Genomic DNA, 18,256 nt, shown 5'->3' with positions numbered 1-18,256 from the left:
CTTCAATTAACTGCTGGTGTTTGATAGTGTTGTTTATTCAATACAGACTTTTTCGATGTCAGGGGACATTCTGTAATTATTTCAAGTTTGGTTTCAAGTCTTTGTTTTGAGGATATAATGAGCAAGATAATACCAGGTGATCTTGGTTGGCTTAAGTATGTATCTGAGGATGTGTTAGTACGAGGAAACAAAAGAAAGCAATGGAAGAAACCCAGAGGAACACAGGTACTGTATAGGCTCATCAGATGCATGGGAGAGGAAGACAGGGAAACAGCAAAGGAAAAGGGATGTGAAAGCCTGCAGATCAAAGTCTAGGTGATACCCAGGGAGGGAAGGAAAGAAAGGAAGGAGGAGGAAACATACGCACAGAGGGTGTGTGTGTGTGTGTGTGTGTGTGTGTGTGTGTGTGTGTGTGCGTGTGTGTGTGTAGTTGGAGAAGGAGTGAGGCCTGTAAAAAGAAAGGGCAGTGATCAAAGAAGAGATGAGGCGATGGAGAAGGCAAGGGGGAGACAGGGAAGAGTCGGAGGTACAGTCAGAGCCACGCGGCCTTTGTGCACATGGCAACTTTATTGTTTTGTGCACCGTATTTATGAGAATGTTTTTTTCTTTTATGATCTCTCCCCCCCATTCTTTTTTGCCTGGCAGATGCACACACACACACACACGCACATACACACACCCACCCACACACAAACAAACTGTCACCACCTTTCATACCAGCTCTGCATCTGCCGGGGAGAGGAAGCATCACAGCCTTAAAAGATGTGGTCACACTGCGCCTCACAGCTACGCCTTGTTATCCTGACCATAGCATGGCCACATTCAAAAAAAAAAGTCAACTGATGTTGCAGATTCCGCCTTCCCGCATTACCTCATTTGCCGGCCTTGCCTAACTAATGAACGGGCACCAGTGGAGGCCGAAACGAGGGAACAGCAGGAAAGTTTAAATACACGTGGCTCTAGCACAGCAGCAGAGGAAGTTATTTGCATAATGCCTCCCTGATTACCCATCTCCTTGCCTGCTTGCACTTTTATGTGTTGTCTTCTGGGTGAGGTGAGACAGAAAGAAAAAAGTAACATGGCCAGAATTGTGGTTTCCTGTGTAGTGGTATGATGGCTAATGAGATATTAATTTGCAGCCCTGACTTTCATGGCCTTGGGATGCACCGATCAAAAGGAGAGGATTTGTTTTCTTGATGCAGGAGGCGTGGAATGAATCTTTTTTTCCTTCCATTTTGGGTTTCATTCATTCTACAGTCAGTGTTTTACATTGCGCACAGAGATCAGGTGCTGCCAATCACATTAGTAAAGAGTACAGGTCATGCATAATTGTTTACAATAATTACATTAAACAGTACATGCACATAAGAGTACTGTTAGAAATCTAAACTAGCTATGGTCATATTTGGGCTAAGCTGTTGAATTTAACCTTTCATATACTACAAATGTATCTCCCTTTTTTCACAAATACACTCGTCATCAGAATATCTATTTTTACCTGTCATGTCCCGTCAGGAGATATAGTAAAAGAGATATTTCTACCATGTTTGACTAAAAAGTGAACTACTCTAATGCTAGAGAAAGAGCTGCTTATCAAAACATAAATGCACTTCTTACTCCTCCAACATTGAAATGTAAAACACCGTCTTGAGGAGGAATATGGATGTCAAAGCTTTGCTTTAAATAAAAATTATGCATTCCTTGCATTCAAGTTACAAGTGTTTTCTTAATTTGTGCTCGTATCCAAATGTACGTGTAACACTGTGGGAGTCAGAGAAGGTAATGTGATGAATTGCGTGTCTCAATCACACAATTTATTTACTTTTTTTAACACCGTAAAGGTACACAATAAACATTAAAAATATATGCTGGTATAAGTGACTCTGTAGCATTTGGTTTGTGCCACTCAAAGCTGCAAAATGTGACTTCTGAAAAGCTCAGTGGAAATGTTATGGCACGGTCTCTCGTCAAGTTAAATTTATTTATATAACACATTTCATACAAAGTAAGCTCCATTAGCTTCACACACAACAAATATGAAAACATATTTAAATACCTATTAAGGAAAAAAAATCTTAAAATTATTTATACCCCGTCCAACCACCAACATAAACATACCCACCCACACATACCCAGAGAGAGAGACAGACAGCCTGACAGACAGATGGAGATGGAGGCACTGGTTAGACGTAGGCCTGAGAGAGCACATTGGTTAAGCTATTTTCTGCCAAGGTGGCCTCACCAAATTGTGTTGCAGTCATAGAGGAGCAAATGTTCGTGACGACAGTGAACTGAACGTAAAAACACAACTTTGCGGAGACTTGTGTACACAGTAGCTAAACAATGCCGCTTAACTGTTTAGAACCACTTCCAACTTAACGACAGCATCTGTGAATACTGTTCCCTTCTGCATTCACTAATTTAGCTAGTGTGTGTAGTTTTATTGTATTTTGTCTGAGCTGGACCGTTAACCACATTTCTTAATGTTTACACCATGAACTCAACCAGGTTGTAGGGATATGACATTTACAGTACACACATCGCTCCGGGTTATTTGAGTAACTGAGTTAAGAAGAGGATTCTCAGTGGATATAATTAGAACAAGTGTTAAAATAGACAGAGTAATTCACATTAGTCACTTCATACTTGCCTTTTGAGTCAAATTCTGTTCACGCAGATGACACTTCTACCCGGCAACTGAACACCTTGTCATGTTTGCAGACAGGCAGGATAGAACATAACTAACAGAGGGCACCGGGGGGCCAGCCTTGGCCCAGAGGTTAGATGGCCCCAGAGTTGCTGAGCTTCTCTTTACACTCCTTATGAATGATGCATGGCTGGCTGGAGTTTGGTATGGTGAGAGGGCGAGTGAGCGACAGCAGCCATAGAAGCAAATGAGCATTGATCAAGAGCACTACAATTACACTGACCTCAGCTAGTTCCTTCCAGTGGGTGCCCCCAGGAGTGGAGGAAATGGCCTGAGCCAGATGAAAAGGCCTTGATGTGTGTGTGTGTGTGTGTGCGTGTGCGTGTGCGTGTGTGTGTGTGTGTGTGTGTGTTAAGCAGGGAATCCTGTGACTGCAACTTTGAAATTTTCTTTTCCCTGCTTGAAGTAAAAGTTTTCAGTGTGCAGAGCGATGTTCAGTCTTGGACTCTTAACACATGAAAAAATCTGAAAGTACAGACAGAAGCAAAAGGAAAAAAAAAACTATTATTACTATACTACTCTTTTTTATTCCTGAAAAACACTGAACACACGTGAATGTTTTTTGCCCAATGGCAGCCATGGTACGGTTATACCTAAAATGGGACTGTGAGTAGGTGACAGGGATGAAGTAGGATGTGTATGTGTGTGTGTGTGTGTGTGTGTGTGTGTGTGTGTGTGTGAGAGAGAGAGAGAGAGAGAGAGAGAGAGGTGAGATAAAAGGGAAGGATGGGAGGAATGCAAGAGGGAAGAGGAAAGGTGATATGGTGGGCTGGGGAGTCGACAGATTGATGGATGGCTTCGCTGCAGATGGATACTGAGCAGAAACAGAGCTGCAAAGACACACTTAAGCACACACACATATGCAGACAGACCTAAATGCATTCACACACGCACACACACACACTCACACACACACACACACACACACACACACACACACACACACACACACACACACACACACACACACACGCATTAAGGCTACCATTATAAAAAGACTCACAAATCGGTGCACACATGCACATGTGAAAACAATAATACTGGCACATAAACAGTCAGACGTTGTAATCCAAAAATGGCATCCAGGTGCAGACATTTAACCCATAACACTGCATCTCTCTCCTCGTGTGACATGCACATACACATTATTAATGTGCGTCATGCCGCACAGGGTGTTGCGCTGACTAATAACTGTAAACAAGTATCACCATGGGGCCTATCACACAGCCCAGTAATGGTTATTACCTTCATCGCTCTTCCTATGATTATCTAGGTGCGTCGTTAGAACATCATTCCCAGCCAAGTGCACCACTGGCACTACCGAAACACACTAGACCCCTCTCCATTTAGCTCATTTACATCCCAAGCACATCTGCTCGCAAGGTGTCACCGCCGTGCAATAAACGTTTCAAGCTGATCTGTCAAAGCCAAATAAATAAATAAATAAATAATAAATAATGCTTGGCTCGATGTATCTGAAACAAGCAGCAACTTACTCGACAAGACTGGAATGCTCCCATCTGTTGATGTGTTGTAGCGTGCGGCGGCGGCAACTGTGAAAGCTGAGTGTACAATAACCACATGGGGAGCAAGGGTTTGTGGGTTGTAAATGCCAGAGAAGTGTGTATATTAACAAAACAAAAAGCAAACTGTGAAACTCCGCATGTAGACGTATCTTATTTTGAGGTTGAACAAGCGCTGGAATCTGTCCCCGATGAGCAGACACGGCCCATGTTTGGTTGGTGTTTGTGTGTATTTGGGTCTGGGTGCACATTTGGGATTAGAGCTACTTTTAAGTGTTACATTTCTTTATCCACCAATATGAAAACAATATTTTTTAGGCCTTCAGAGACTGTGTCAGCGGCTTTTCACTTTACGCTCCTTCAAATAGGAAAGCTGTAGGTCAGGGGGAGGAGGAAAGCATGATTTATCTTTTTCCCTCTCTTGTTTTATTCTCCAGATATGCCATCCTGGCAATGAGAGACATTGCCATTTATTTCTTCTATTACTCCAGCACAACCTGGCCCAATCAATACTTACGCTGATGTGCTAAGTGGAAGGTGTTTGAATGCATATTGGTGAAGTGATCAGGCTTCTTACCATTACGCTTTCAAGCATGTTAATAATTTCTAAATACCTGTTCACCATTAGACGTTATTATGGCGTTGATTGGCTTATCATGCCTCCCCATGGCGCTCACTGAATCGACTGCTTTTTAAGCCGAGAAACCGCTGTTTCATGTCGTGATGGCAGACGGGTCGGTGCACTGGGAGAGTGGGTGGATTCAAAGATGTGAACCCAGACAACCACAGTTTTAATTTGCAATCATATTGGCAGTTTTGTTGGTTTACCGCTGTGATTTCACACAGCAGCCACAGTTTTATTACTATACTAAAAGTCGAACTATTGACACACTTGATGTAGTTATACCTCTGTCAAGAGGATCATTGTTTACGTTTAAGAATTAGAACGCCTCTCAATGCTTGCTGAAGGTTTTTGTTTGATGCACATGCTTGAAGTTTATGTGAAATACTGGTAGATTTTGGAGAAGTGATCTCACTGTTTGTGCAGGCAGGTACTCTATACATGCTTTCTGGATGGATAAATGCTTAAACAGTTATGCTTTCAATAAACTGACAGTTAAAATTTTAATATTGGCTGTTCATGGAAAAATAGAGACAGATTGAGACAGAGCAGTCTGCATTTTTTTTTTCTTTTTTCTTCTGAACAGTCAATACGAGGCCTGAAGCCGTTTTCGTGATTTGTCTTGTTACAGGTGTAACCATTATTGGCCTCTTTTCAAGCTTTGCTCAAACACTTTCTTTTTGTTGCAGCTTGAGACCATGTTTTCCTGCTTCAATCAAGAAATTAATGGCCCTTTGGTCACGGAGGCCCAGATAATAAACTTGTTCACTCTAAATTAATTAACAAGTATAACAGCAGACAGTTAGAGGGAATTATGGAAATTGCAGCATGCATACATAATAGCCTATATATGGTGCGCTAATGCTGCACATTTCTGTGTGATATTTAATGTTATTCAGTGAGACAAACAAACCATCAGCGCAATGCAGGGTCTTACTATAACTGATATGCCTTTGTTTTATTAGAATTTGTTGATGCTCTCTTTTGTTGATTTGAGCAGAATATATTGCCTCTGCAGGGATATCAGGATCAGCTTCAGAATTGTTATTGGCTGGGAGGGATTCTTGTTCACAGGCACTTCAGCAGAGGCCAATGCCTGGCAAACATTTGGGCTTTGATAAGGTTCCTGGGGTTCTGTTTCCTCCAAAGAAGTTAGCGGAAAGCAACAGAAGACATGGGAGAGCTCATGGAAACCCAACAGCGGCTATAAGCTGGACTTGATCCCACAACAATACAAACCCACGCGAATAACTCCCACTCACTGAACCACTCAGCCTTTCTCTGCCATGAAATTCTTAACATTAAAATGTCATCCATTCAAAAGTCATCCATATTTTACTGGACACTTCTGATGTCTTGGACAGAGTGGACAGAGGATTGTGCTTCAGAAATTTCCTCCCACAGAGTGAAAGTGATGAAGGCAAGGACAAATCTAATATTAAATAATCATTGCTTTCAATGCTGTGGCTGAAGACACAGTGTTTGTAGATGGCATTCTTATTCTGTGTCTGTTTGTCCACATGTGTAACATATTGGCCAAATCAGTGACTGTTGTTTCCCCAAAGTTATTGCTGCTGTGAGACTTTTATCTCTTTTCACTGAGGTAAATTATGCTCAACAAATAAAAAGCTGCCTGAAAGTTGGGTGTGGTGCTCTACTTCTACACAGGTTGCTCCCCCCACTAATTTACCTTTACTTCTCCCTATCAGAGGAGACACAATTTAATGGTATCTAAGCTTGAAACACCTGATGAAATTCCCAGGGGCACTTTTCCCCTTTGTGCTACTGTGCACACAGGCATTACAGCCTTCCCTCTTTTTGCTTTCAACCTCTCTACAGTCATAACAGGCTCACTTTGTAATGGATCAAAACTGCAAAGTGAGCAAAAGCTGCACTTATTCAAGACGGTGAATAACAAAACTTTCTTCTTGACATAAATACACAAGAAAAAAATGAATTGCTTATATGAACAAGCCCACAAGAGGCAGAAAAACACCAAAAGCCAATTATTGGACCGGAGTGGTAAATTACAACACGTGGTTGTTTCTGCTGCATGTCTGTTACAGATTCACATGTTCACATATACACAGATGCATGTAATATACACACATAATTACTGACCATACATGCACTATTATGCCCAAAGGCTTGCTTTGTTAATGTTGGGCTGTTGATTTTTGCTGTATTTACCCTTATTATAAAATGATCCGTACTATGCATGACACAGTTAGCAAAATCTGAGCAGCAACAAGGATTCTGCTGCAGCAACTCATTCACTGCATAAGTCACATATACGCGAATATTTGATTTTAGTATCAAAAGCTTCAACATGTGGGGAAGATACTAGGGTGGTGGAGCTTTGGTATCTGCAGTGTGTGTTACAAAAGCCATGCTGTGCACCTGCATGAATATGATCAAATGTCAGAATGAGCCACTGATGATAAAACAGTAGGTGGCTGATTGGCTAATCCAACACCACTGCCCTTCCTCAACTTAGACAATGATCCATGAGTTTTCTATATTCCTACAAAAAAGTAATAAACACTTAAATCTCTGAAAAGAACCATTTGTAGGTTAACCAACACTCTCCATGGATGCTCAGTAAGAAGCCCCCTTTCATTAGAGAGGTCAACTTAAAATACATGTTCAGTCTCCTCCTGCCAGCTCAAATCATGAAACCTAGACAGACAGACTCAGACTCCTTTCTCACCAAGGTTTCTGCATACTCAGAAAACTATTTTGAGGTGTATATTGCATAACAAATATGAAGATGTTTAAAACAACAATAGTACAAAAAACACTGTATATGTCCTCAATAAGTGGTCACTGCCCTGTTTTCTGCATCTTCCACCCCAAACCCTTAACTACTTTCACCTACTTGCTGTTATTAAAACACAAGTCTGACAAGGCTTCCACAGGTACCTTTTTCAGCAATCTCTAAAACCACCTCTCACTGCACAGTGTTAAGTCTATCCATCATATTATGCAAACAGGACTTTGAAAGTTCTTGGGCCCAACTCTTTGGGCACCAGAGTCTATAAGCAGGCAGCGCTCTGTCAGTCACTGATCACACTGTATATACAGAACAGTAAATAATACAATAAACTAGAATTTTTATGACAGAGGTCATTCCTCTACAAGTGATCAGTTATTTCCTGGAAATGGATTTCCGTGCCCTGCCCTCACTGCAGTACCTTATCTTCGATCAAACGTGTGATTAGTAACTCCGTGTTAGTAATACGAGCTTATCAAGACAAGTTGACAGGCAGTACCTGCGCTGGCCAAAACATATCTGCAGACTTTTATATAGCAGCTGTTGGACTTGGTTGCCTTTCACACCATCTGCAACTATTCAGAAAAGAGAAACACACTGAGGCTTTAGTCACGGTGTGTAGAAGCTGTAGAGGAGCACTGACTGCTTTTGTGAGCGTGTGTAAGTGTATTTGTGTATGTATGTACATTCCATTGTGTGATATTGCAGTGTGAATACATCTGTGTGTGCGCACTTCTTTATCTGTTTGTTTGATTGATTATCCAGCAGCCTCTCAACACCCTTATACTTTCCTATCTATCACTCTTATTTCTCCACACACACACACACACACACACACACACACACACACACACACACACACACACACACACACACACACACACACACACACACATATGTACACAAGCCATATAGGGGATGAAGGAGGCCCAGCTAACAGCATATTAGCCACCTGTGGGCAAGCCAAGTGCTGTGTAAATACCCAGGGGAGAGGGGATGAGCCGTGGCGCCTTGTCAGCCCTAATCTAGGAAGACACCTAATCTCGGCAATCCCCCATGGAGCCTTCTCCATCACTCCCAGATGGATAGGAATAGTACCTGAAGGAACGCCATGATAGTATCACTGTAAAGAACACCAGAAAATAGTATGGGCCACAACAGGCCTCAAAGACCAGGGGCCTCATATTAAAGCGTTATTAGATTTATGCTTGAACTTTGTCTTAAGGCCATTTCTGACAGTGTGCTTATGTTCGCTTCATAAAAGATGCTGAGCATAAAAACACTTTGTCTAAGCAGGTTCTAAGAATCCCATTTGTAAGTTATTCACCTTTGATGTATAAAGCTCAAATCAACGTAAACTGATCTCACCTGCTATGTGATTTGCTCTCATGTACTGCCAGCACAAATGAGGATTTAGTGAGGAAAATCCATGGACCAAAAGAGAAAACTTTTTGGAAGACAAGATCACAGCGACGTTAGAGGAGACTGAAGTCAGGCAGCATGTATTATTCTAAATAGTAGGCTGACAAACAAAGCCAAACGCACATGTTGGGAGTGTGTCGCTGCTGCAGAGAATGAGGAGGGGCAGGAAGACAGAGCTGTGGCTGATATGAAACAGAAATGGTCTGACCTTAAACTATAATGGGAAAAAAAGAGTAGCCATATGTAACAGCAGCATTAAGGCAATGGGAGGGGGGCCTGACATGCTTGAGCTCTCCCAAATGGACCTGCACATCGTGGTAATCACTGGGGAAGGCAGATATTGTTCATTAAGCTCATGCAAAGTTCACCACAGACTTGGATGCATATACTTACCAATCTACAGTACCCTGCATAAACAGCAGGAAAAAGACTTATGTCAGTGTCTAGACTACGCTTAAGAGATGAGATCATTTCCACATCAAAGGAAGGTTTCATAAATAACTGTTTATACAAGGTTTCGGCTTAAGTCATGTTTAAGATCAAAATCGATCATAAGTCAGTTTTATAAATGAGGCCCCTGAGCTGAGGATTAATCAAGAACTACAGTCAGTGTGTATTGTTTGGATTTCATTGTGATGAGTCTCATCTTTTGAAGAGCAACATGAATCAGTTATGGTGAAGGTCTACGCATTTGGCGGCAGAGATAGAGCTTCTCTTGTTTCATGAAATAATGAAATAATCTTTAGCTGTTTAACCAAATCAACCATGCCCGCACTTTTATTTCAATCACATTCTGTTGACTGGAATCAAGCACTTCATACATTTGAGCAATTTTTCACTGGCTGCACTGAGGTGAAAGACGAAATTCTATTGCAATGAAAGAGTATTGCAATATTTCTATCATTGGTGCTCCGTACTCATTTTGACAACCAATTTGCGATGATACAGTTTATTCTCCTGCTTATACATGTGTCCTCATGGTTACCCTTGTGGGTCAACCAACACCATGGGTGTAACTGTATGAGAAGACAAAGAAACATGTCCTCCTCATATCATCATTTCATTGAAATCAACTACCTAACAACATTCCCAGCTATACAAGTCAGTCAATATCTTATTTTTAACACAAACATTTCATCTGATTAGTTGAAAATGGAAAACAGAGTCTGGGCACTTATGCATCTGAATGTAAATACTTAAGGGATTCAGATACTTTTCTCAGTGGCATTATTTATTTATTTTCATTGATGAAGCAGAATGGACAGCGCTCAGAGAGTCTACGCTCTTATCTGACCTCCATGTCTGATGAGGGCTCATGCAGCTAAGAGTGCCCTAATAACTCATTAGCTAAGCATCAGATTTAGAGGTCCAGCTTTTACATGTTTTAAAATGTATTTCCATGCAACAAGAAACAAGAAAAATGATTTTTATATGCTCACATGTGGCAAGCTGCTTCCTTAACCACTGGACAATAATCAAATTCACATTTGCATCCAGAAAATCATGGTGTACTTGATAGAATTTGCTCAGTCCAATTAATCAATGATGACATTTTCTACTTTAATTTATTCTTGTTATAGCATATGCTGTTCAAATATGCTATTTTCTCATCTCAATACAGATTCACAGTCAGGAGCTCATATTAAGTGCTTTATATAAGATGGATGAGTAGTATGACATTAAGAACAACCTGTCATTGGTGAAGCACTCTTCAGCAGGTGTGGACTGTGCAATTAAGTTATTACGACCCATATTTGTTTTTACTCTTAGGTGGAGACCTCCAGTGGTCATACTAATTATGGTGGGAGCAAAGGAAGAAGTCGTGAGTCACATGGAGGAGGTTCGTGTCCCGTGTGAAGCCAGCGTTGCTTATTTTAACTTACATAACGTACTTGACTCACATCACATCGTAACAGAAATGTTCCTATATTAACTCAATCCATGATCTTTTCCTAAAGCTAAGCAAGTAGCTTTGGTGCCTAAACTTTAGCAAACTGTGAATGTTTCACAATGTTAACCACATGACAAGGAATATCCGGTATGCCTGTTACTGGTACTCTCCAACAACTACACTGTGTTTGTCAGATTGGGATTCTTGGCAATCGACCTATTCAGGCGTTTATTTATGAGGAAGTGTTGGTTTCCGTGTCAGTCCCTCCTCCAGAGATTAGAATTTTGTCCTTGACTCATAACCAAGTATTTCAGTGAGGGTCTGGATTGGAGAAGGGGTAGCAGGTAGTGCTAGAGACAATAAATAATAAATTCCTCTCAATCTGATCCCTGTACAGTCACACATCCAACACTGAGAATCAGATATGGTCTGCAAGGATGAACATTTAATAATTCAATTGGCTGCTACGGAAGGACGTCTAAATACATTCATCTGGTTTGAGCATTCTGTTGAAATGACTCGCCAGAAACAAGTCGTGGAGAGCTCTGCTTTTGTATTGAAATAAGCACTTTTCTGCAGAAGTGGGTCTGAGCTGAACCTCCACCCTAATCCAGTTACTCAAATCCAAATGTTACTAATAGTGCAGCTGTACTTCAAATAGCACTTGAAAGGTGACTGGGGGAGGGGAGGAAAAGCAACAAGCAATTTGCATTTTTCAAGCACTGCTCTGGCAGGTGGAGTGCTAATGAACAATTCTATGATCCATTAATCGGGATCTCGTTTGTATATGGCTGTCATCACAAAGTGGCACTTGAGTTTGCATGTTTGCGTGGCTCCATCAAAAGGGTTAATGGAGACAATGGCGGTAATCAGTCCAAAACAAACAGCTCTCCTCCACCAATCAGGTGGGCAATGGCCTATCGGGGTGTCTGGTTTAAATGTACCACTGTGCTTCACAATATTCTCATATGCAATGCTTAACATGCACAAGAGCAGGCATTTAGGGAAGCTTGATGGCCCCACTATGACTCCCAGAATTGCTGAATTAAATTGCTGTTGTGATTGTAGTCGTGATCTCCCTCAGAGATGACACATACCACCTGAGGGAGAATCCTGCACCAAAGTCCCATAAAGAAAACAGAGTCATACTTTTAAAATCAGTTTCACTTTTGCAAAGCAAGCCACATGACCAGAATATAGTCAAACAGTGTATATCATCTCCATCCATCATACAGTATGTAAGCCAATGCAGCCCATTACATTCCCCCACCTTACATAATCTACCAGGCCCCCAGCGCCGGCACTCCTCCTTTCTGCTCTCCTCGTGAGACGGCACGTTGACAATTAGACCAAACAACTTCTATTCTCTGCCTGCTATGTAGGCCACCTTTTAACCAATATTGAGGATTGAGATGTCAGAGAGGATTACAAGGTGGGCTGACAATAGCACATACAGAGCAGGAGGCACACACCTAGGTGTCTTGTTGCTAACATAAAGGCAGAGTGGGGAGACACGCTGGCCCAGGCTTGACCTTATTAGGTAACCTCTACAAAAGGAAGGTGACTGGTGAAAAAGATGACTCATGGTGTGTAACAAAAGAAAGCGCAAGAAGCTCTGTACTCTGTGGCAAAAGGATGGGAATGACATCTGAACACAACAGTAACGTCCTCCTGTATAGCAAACATAGCTTCCATATAATTGAAATAAAAGTGGCACGGGAGGACGTTCCATCTGTGCAGAATGTACAAGTACATTATTAATGTCTCAATGACTGACCCAGGGTTTGTAGATATAATAGGTTCAATCCAATGATGCTTTTGCCATGGCAACACATCAGCCGTCTCATGCCTCATTCCCTTGACAACAGACAACAGTATCACATCATCTGTGGAAACCATTTAAGTGACGCCCCTCATCACAATAACCACTGAAGATCATCAGAGCGGATATCTTTGTTTGATCAAATTCAGTCATTGACCTTTGTCCTGAACTCCATTCTGTATCATACGTTAGTGGAATAAACAATGGAATAATTAGAATAGAAAAGCAGAAGAAGTCAATAAGACACTGCCAGTCAAAGAACAGTGATGAAAAGTGAGATGTTGATTATAACAAAATGACACAAACAACTTACAAATTAGGCTGACTATGCCAGGTTATCACTGTAATTGCACTGCAGTTATTGTGCACCGCATGCATTTCCGCCTCATACAGGGAACCATACATTTATGTCAGGGCCATAATATAAACACTTGACAGGGGGTAAGCCTTAATGAGTCAACATGGGGAGCTGTTAACTGTGCAGTCCTGAATGATTTATTGTCATGGTGAAGATAACGGCCAGTTAACTTAATATATTACTCAAGACATGAACACATCTTCATCTCAGTTCATCATTTTGTTGTGTTTGTCGTGTCATTTCTTTTTGCCTCATCTGTTCAAACTGTTTTTTCTCTGCATGTTCCAATTTCCATCACTTGTATGTGCAGTACATCATTACATTAAACACATACATGGTAAGCAATAAATAAATAGGGAGGCAAACAAAATGATGACAAATCAGGGTCAACCAATACAAACTGATCATGACATTAAAGAGAAAATAGACAGTATGGATATATACAGTATGTGGCAGACAAAGGGTTGTCATCAAATCATCCCATTTGGGAATTAAAACAACATCAATGCCTGTTGTGAACAGACTTGATTTTCCGCTTCACTGTCCCTCCGCTCTGCTCTGTGGTAAATACTTGAATGAGCTCCCAGTGTTAGTCATGTGTCCCGTCCAACCGATGCGCAGTGATATGCAAAATGGCACCGATCTACCCAGGAGACAAAAAAAAAGGAGACAAAGCAAATGTCAAACTGTGTTCCTCTGAACTGGGACTAGGGGTGCAGGGGTGGGGGCTTGTTGGTGTCATGGGGAGGTTATGCTAAATTTATGTGTGTGTGTGTGTGTCTGTGTGCTGGCAAGGGCTTAAGTGTGCAAGCAGATGTGTGCAAACACACGTTAGTGAACTTACGCATGCATGCATATGCGTCTATGTTTGCACGTGCAATTATCAGCTTCATCAGACATTACCTTGTCACAGCTATGCCCCCCTGTCACCCAACTATCCATGCAAACACACACACACACACACACACACACACACACACACACACACACACACACACACACACGCACACACACACACGTCTCACAAGGCTTGATACTTAATGCATGGGGGAAGGAGGGTGTCTGGTGTTACTGTGGGGCCCTAAGCCGGTTAATGACGCCGGGCACCAGAAGCCCCACAGATGGCTAATCTAACCATTGTCTTCCCCACCCAGCCCCTTCGAGCAAACTTCCATCCTATTGGCCCCCCATGCAGCATGCTACTGTTTACCCCCATTCTAACCAATTCTAATCCTGTTTAGCAACATTCTCAGAACTCTGAATGGCCTTTCGCCTCCAACCCTCTCCCCTCTCCTTTCTCTCTCCCCTCTTCTTTTGTTTTTTCAAATGATAAAATGGGACGGCTGGGTGAAGAGGGGCCACAGTTATCCTCACTTGTGTAAAAGGAGAGATAGGGCCACTGGGGAAGGGGTGGGGGTGTCGAATGAAAGCACGAGGGAGGGTGGGAAGACCTTGGAATGTTCGGGGTTTCTTTCAAGGCGAGTTCATGCCCCAGCTAATTAACGATTATGCTTCATAGTTCTTGCATTCACTAATATGCAGGGATGATGGATATGGTGCTGACATCTTCAGCCCCCCAATGCTGCTCCCGGTGCCTCCCTCTCTCTTTTCTCGCATAGTCTGTCACTCTAAGTCCGCTGTGTCAATCTGGGCCCCAGTCTGGCTGACTGATATACCCAGAATTCCTCTCCCTCTATCTGGAGGGAGGTGTCAGTGTGTGAGGACGGCATTGTATGTGGCATATAAAAAGGCCTCACTTGTAAATCCATTTCTCCTCAGCGCACATATGCATAACGAGATGACTGCACGTACGCACACACGTACACACACACACGGCCTGTCTGTAACCTCTACCAAAGAGGGAATGTCACAAAGCAGCCCAGAGAGGATCAGTGGATTGGGCCTGTGTGTTCACGTTGCCCTCTCTGCTAGTCTTTTCACTTTTGTTTCCATACATATCAAAGCATTTTTCAGTTCTTTCTCTGAGCCTGCTAATATGACACATTGCCGTTTATACTGATTTGAATAAGTGGATAAGGGCCACAAAAGCCCACACAGAATAGGGACTGACTTGAAACTCTTTCATCGCCCGCTGAAAAGGACATTGTTACTGTCCGACCTCACCGCCGGGTTCCAGAGGCGTTTCAACAGCGCAGGGAGATTACAGGCGATGAAAGAATCCACTTAACACGTTTTGTTTTGTATTTTTTATCATTTCTTCTCCTTCTGTTTGCTCAGCAGCGAGCGTATGAAAAGGAGAAATTATACGCAAATGGGATTGCGGTCTATCTGTTGCACCCAGGTATTGGCGTGCCATGACTTCAAAGGCCACAGTAGTGCTTTGAAGTGGAGCTTGAAGAGAGACACCTGTTTTTTTTTTACTTGTAATAATTGTTCAACACACTGATACTTAACACTGCGCTGAATGACAGGCTTGGATTCTGTGGACATGACAATCAGTCTTGGTCTCAAAATCCTCATATCCAATGACACAGCGGAGGGACGAACACCAGGGACGGCAAATGATTCCTTACTGAGGCGATTTCAAAAGGTAACTGCCCCGGTGCTTGCCAGTGTTGGTAGTTACTCATCAAATATGCCTTCAGCTGCAAACTGTGATCTTATTTTAAAGTGATTTGATTCACTGGCACCTAGTTGTTGCAGTTTAAATCCACTAATGCAGTGTCATCAGCCACCTTCTGCTATCACGAGCTACCATATTCCCTTTAAAATCCGTGCAACCAGCTGTTCAGATGATTAAGAAAACCTACCATCAGGCTACCTGGCTGCTGTCTGCGCATGTATTTTTTTCACTCACTTTCAAGAGATCTTGAGGCAATCACATCATAGATGTGAGGATGATGGGGAAGATCCTGCCTCAGTTAATCTGTAGCCGTACCTGTGACTTCACAGTTCTCGTCTGTAAAGATTAAAATAAAAAGGCGTTATGTTTCTGACCGCAAGCCAAGCACACGCAGTCCCCACCCCTCTCAATTGAAAACTCTAAAAGCATTTCTCACATCCTTTCTTCTATCTCTTTGCTTAGTCTTCATACGGTGTGCTTTTATCCAATGCACCTTACAATACTAAAAGTGCAGGCATTTTTATTATGGGTGGCAAGTTGAAGCCCTGCAGGAATAACACCTCTTCTTTTTCATCTTTCCTGCTTTTGCTTTTTTGCTAAATCATACAACTGTAAATTAGAGAGATCTTTCCCAGCACCATCTCATAAAATACTTTAGTCTCCTAAATCAGCTTTGGATATGGTGAGTGTTGGGGTTATGTTAACCCTTGCACATTGTGTAAAAAAATATTGATAAATTTGTCATGGCGAATGTGCTAGCAAATAGATTTCTGCTTTCACATCCAGCAGATGCAAAGAAATATTACCGTTCAAATGGAGCCATGGTGACCTGATGCATGCAGGTCCGACATTCATTCTGCTGCTGAGACTCAACCTTAAGGTTAATAAGCAGGCTCAAAAGAAGAAACTTGGGTGATAAGCCTCTTTGATGCACCGCATGCAATACCTTTCTCATTTCACAGTCAGTCTTGTTCACTGTTAATATGAAACATATTGATTCATGCGGGTTTAACGCTGACTAATTATTAAAGTGAGGCAACACTGGACTGTAAAGTAACTTAAACCAACTTAAACTGAGATTTTTTTTCTGTATTTGAATGCATTACAAAAGCTGAATTTCATCAGAAAACAAGCTTTACTTTCGGCTGTTGCTCTCAGATAGCTTCTATTCTACTGTTGCAGAGCAAAAAATCTATTATATTGCCTCAGTGAGATTCCATTATGATAATGTCCAGTGCTGACTCTGCAGAACATTTTCACATTTCCCACCAACATCCCATCACATTTACATACATGGCATAAAATTATTAGAATGCATTTTATGAAAAATGTCAGTAATGTGGCTTAAATAGAGAGAATAGGAGCAGTGCTCTATGTGCAAGCATGCAGATCGAGGAAGTAGAATTGGTGCCAGTGGACAGTAAAAAAAATTGCCCCCCCCCCCCCTTTTAAATTATCAGGTCTTCCCTATCTAGTTAAAGCATTGACTTATGATCACATTTTGACAATATTAGGTTAGTAATAATGTCATTAATGTCAAAGTTTTAATAAAATCTATAATGGAAATGTCCCTTTGCATAAGATTAAATTCATGCAGTCAAGGATAAATGTGCATAACTATCCTCATTATTCACCTCTACGTTACTTCAGTGTCAAAATAATCTAATTTTGTCTCATGTCCTAGTGTTTTATGAAGATGTAATACGTATTTTTCCCAATTTTTTTAGCCGAGCGCACATTATTTACATTTTAAGACATTCTGCTCATTCTAAAATTTTATGAGACCAATCAGCCATTACACAGGTATCCCATCCTCAGACTTGTAAAAGAGCACGGCAGGCCAGCAGCATCAGCAGCATGAATCTACAATGTGGTTTCCAAGCTGAGCAATAGGACCGCTCCAGCACAAAGAGAAGCTCTGTTCCCCCACTGATGAGCCAGCACAAACTGCCAGTCCCCTCACTGAATCATTCCCCTAGTAAATGTCCTTCACCATCGGCTTTTATGCAGCACAGCTCCCTCGCCCAGACTTCAGGCACTGTAAACGGCAAGCAGGGTCAGAGTAATTGAAATCATTAATCGTGTTTTATTCCACTTTGGGGCAAAGTAAGCTTGAATTGGAAAGAGGTAGGTAATGGCTTTGGATAATGTACCAGTCTTTGAGGGAAGCGAAAGAAACAATATTGAGTTGTATAGACTGCTGAATTTCAAAGGTGGAATAGTTGTAGATCATGTACTATTATGCTGTCATAATAAAATCATTGATTTATCTTTTGGAATAAATCTCATACTGTATTTATTTATCACATTAAATTAAAGCCACAGAGACAGAAACAGACAGAGGAACACAGTCACCCTCACACACTCACACACACCTTTCCATCTTATCAAAATAAAACCATTCAGCAAAAGCAAACAAGAGAGCAGTAGAAGAAGAATTGGACAGTGATGTGGTTGACAGTGACAGTGAAGCTGTCAGGCTGAAATCAAACAGTTGGACATTTTTCTTTTTGGCCATGATTCTGTATTTGTGTCATATTGAACCTTGCAGGAT

This window comes from Chaetodon trifascialis, chromosome 4 (genome assembly GCF_039877785.1).
Source record: "Chaetodon trifascialis isolate fChaTrf1 chromosome 4, fChaTrf1.hap1, whole genome shotgun sequence".
In the NCBI taxonomy this organism is placed as follows: domain Eukaryota; kingdom Metazoa; phylum Chordata; class Actinopteri; order Chaetodontiformes; family Chaetodontidae; genus Chaetodon; species Chaetodon trifascialis.
This window is presented reverse-complemented; position numbering follows the sequence as displayed.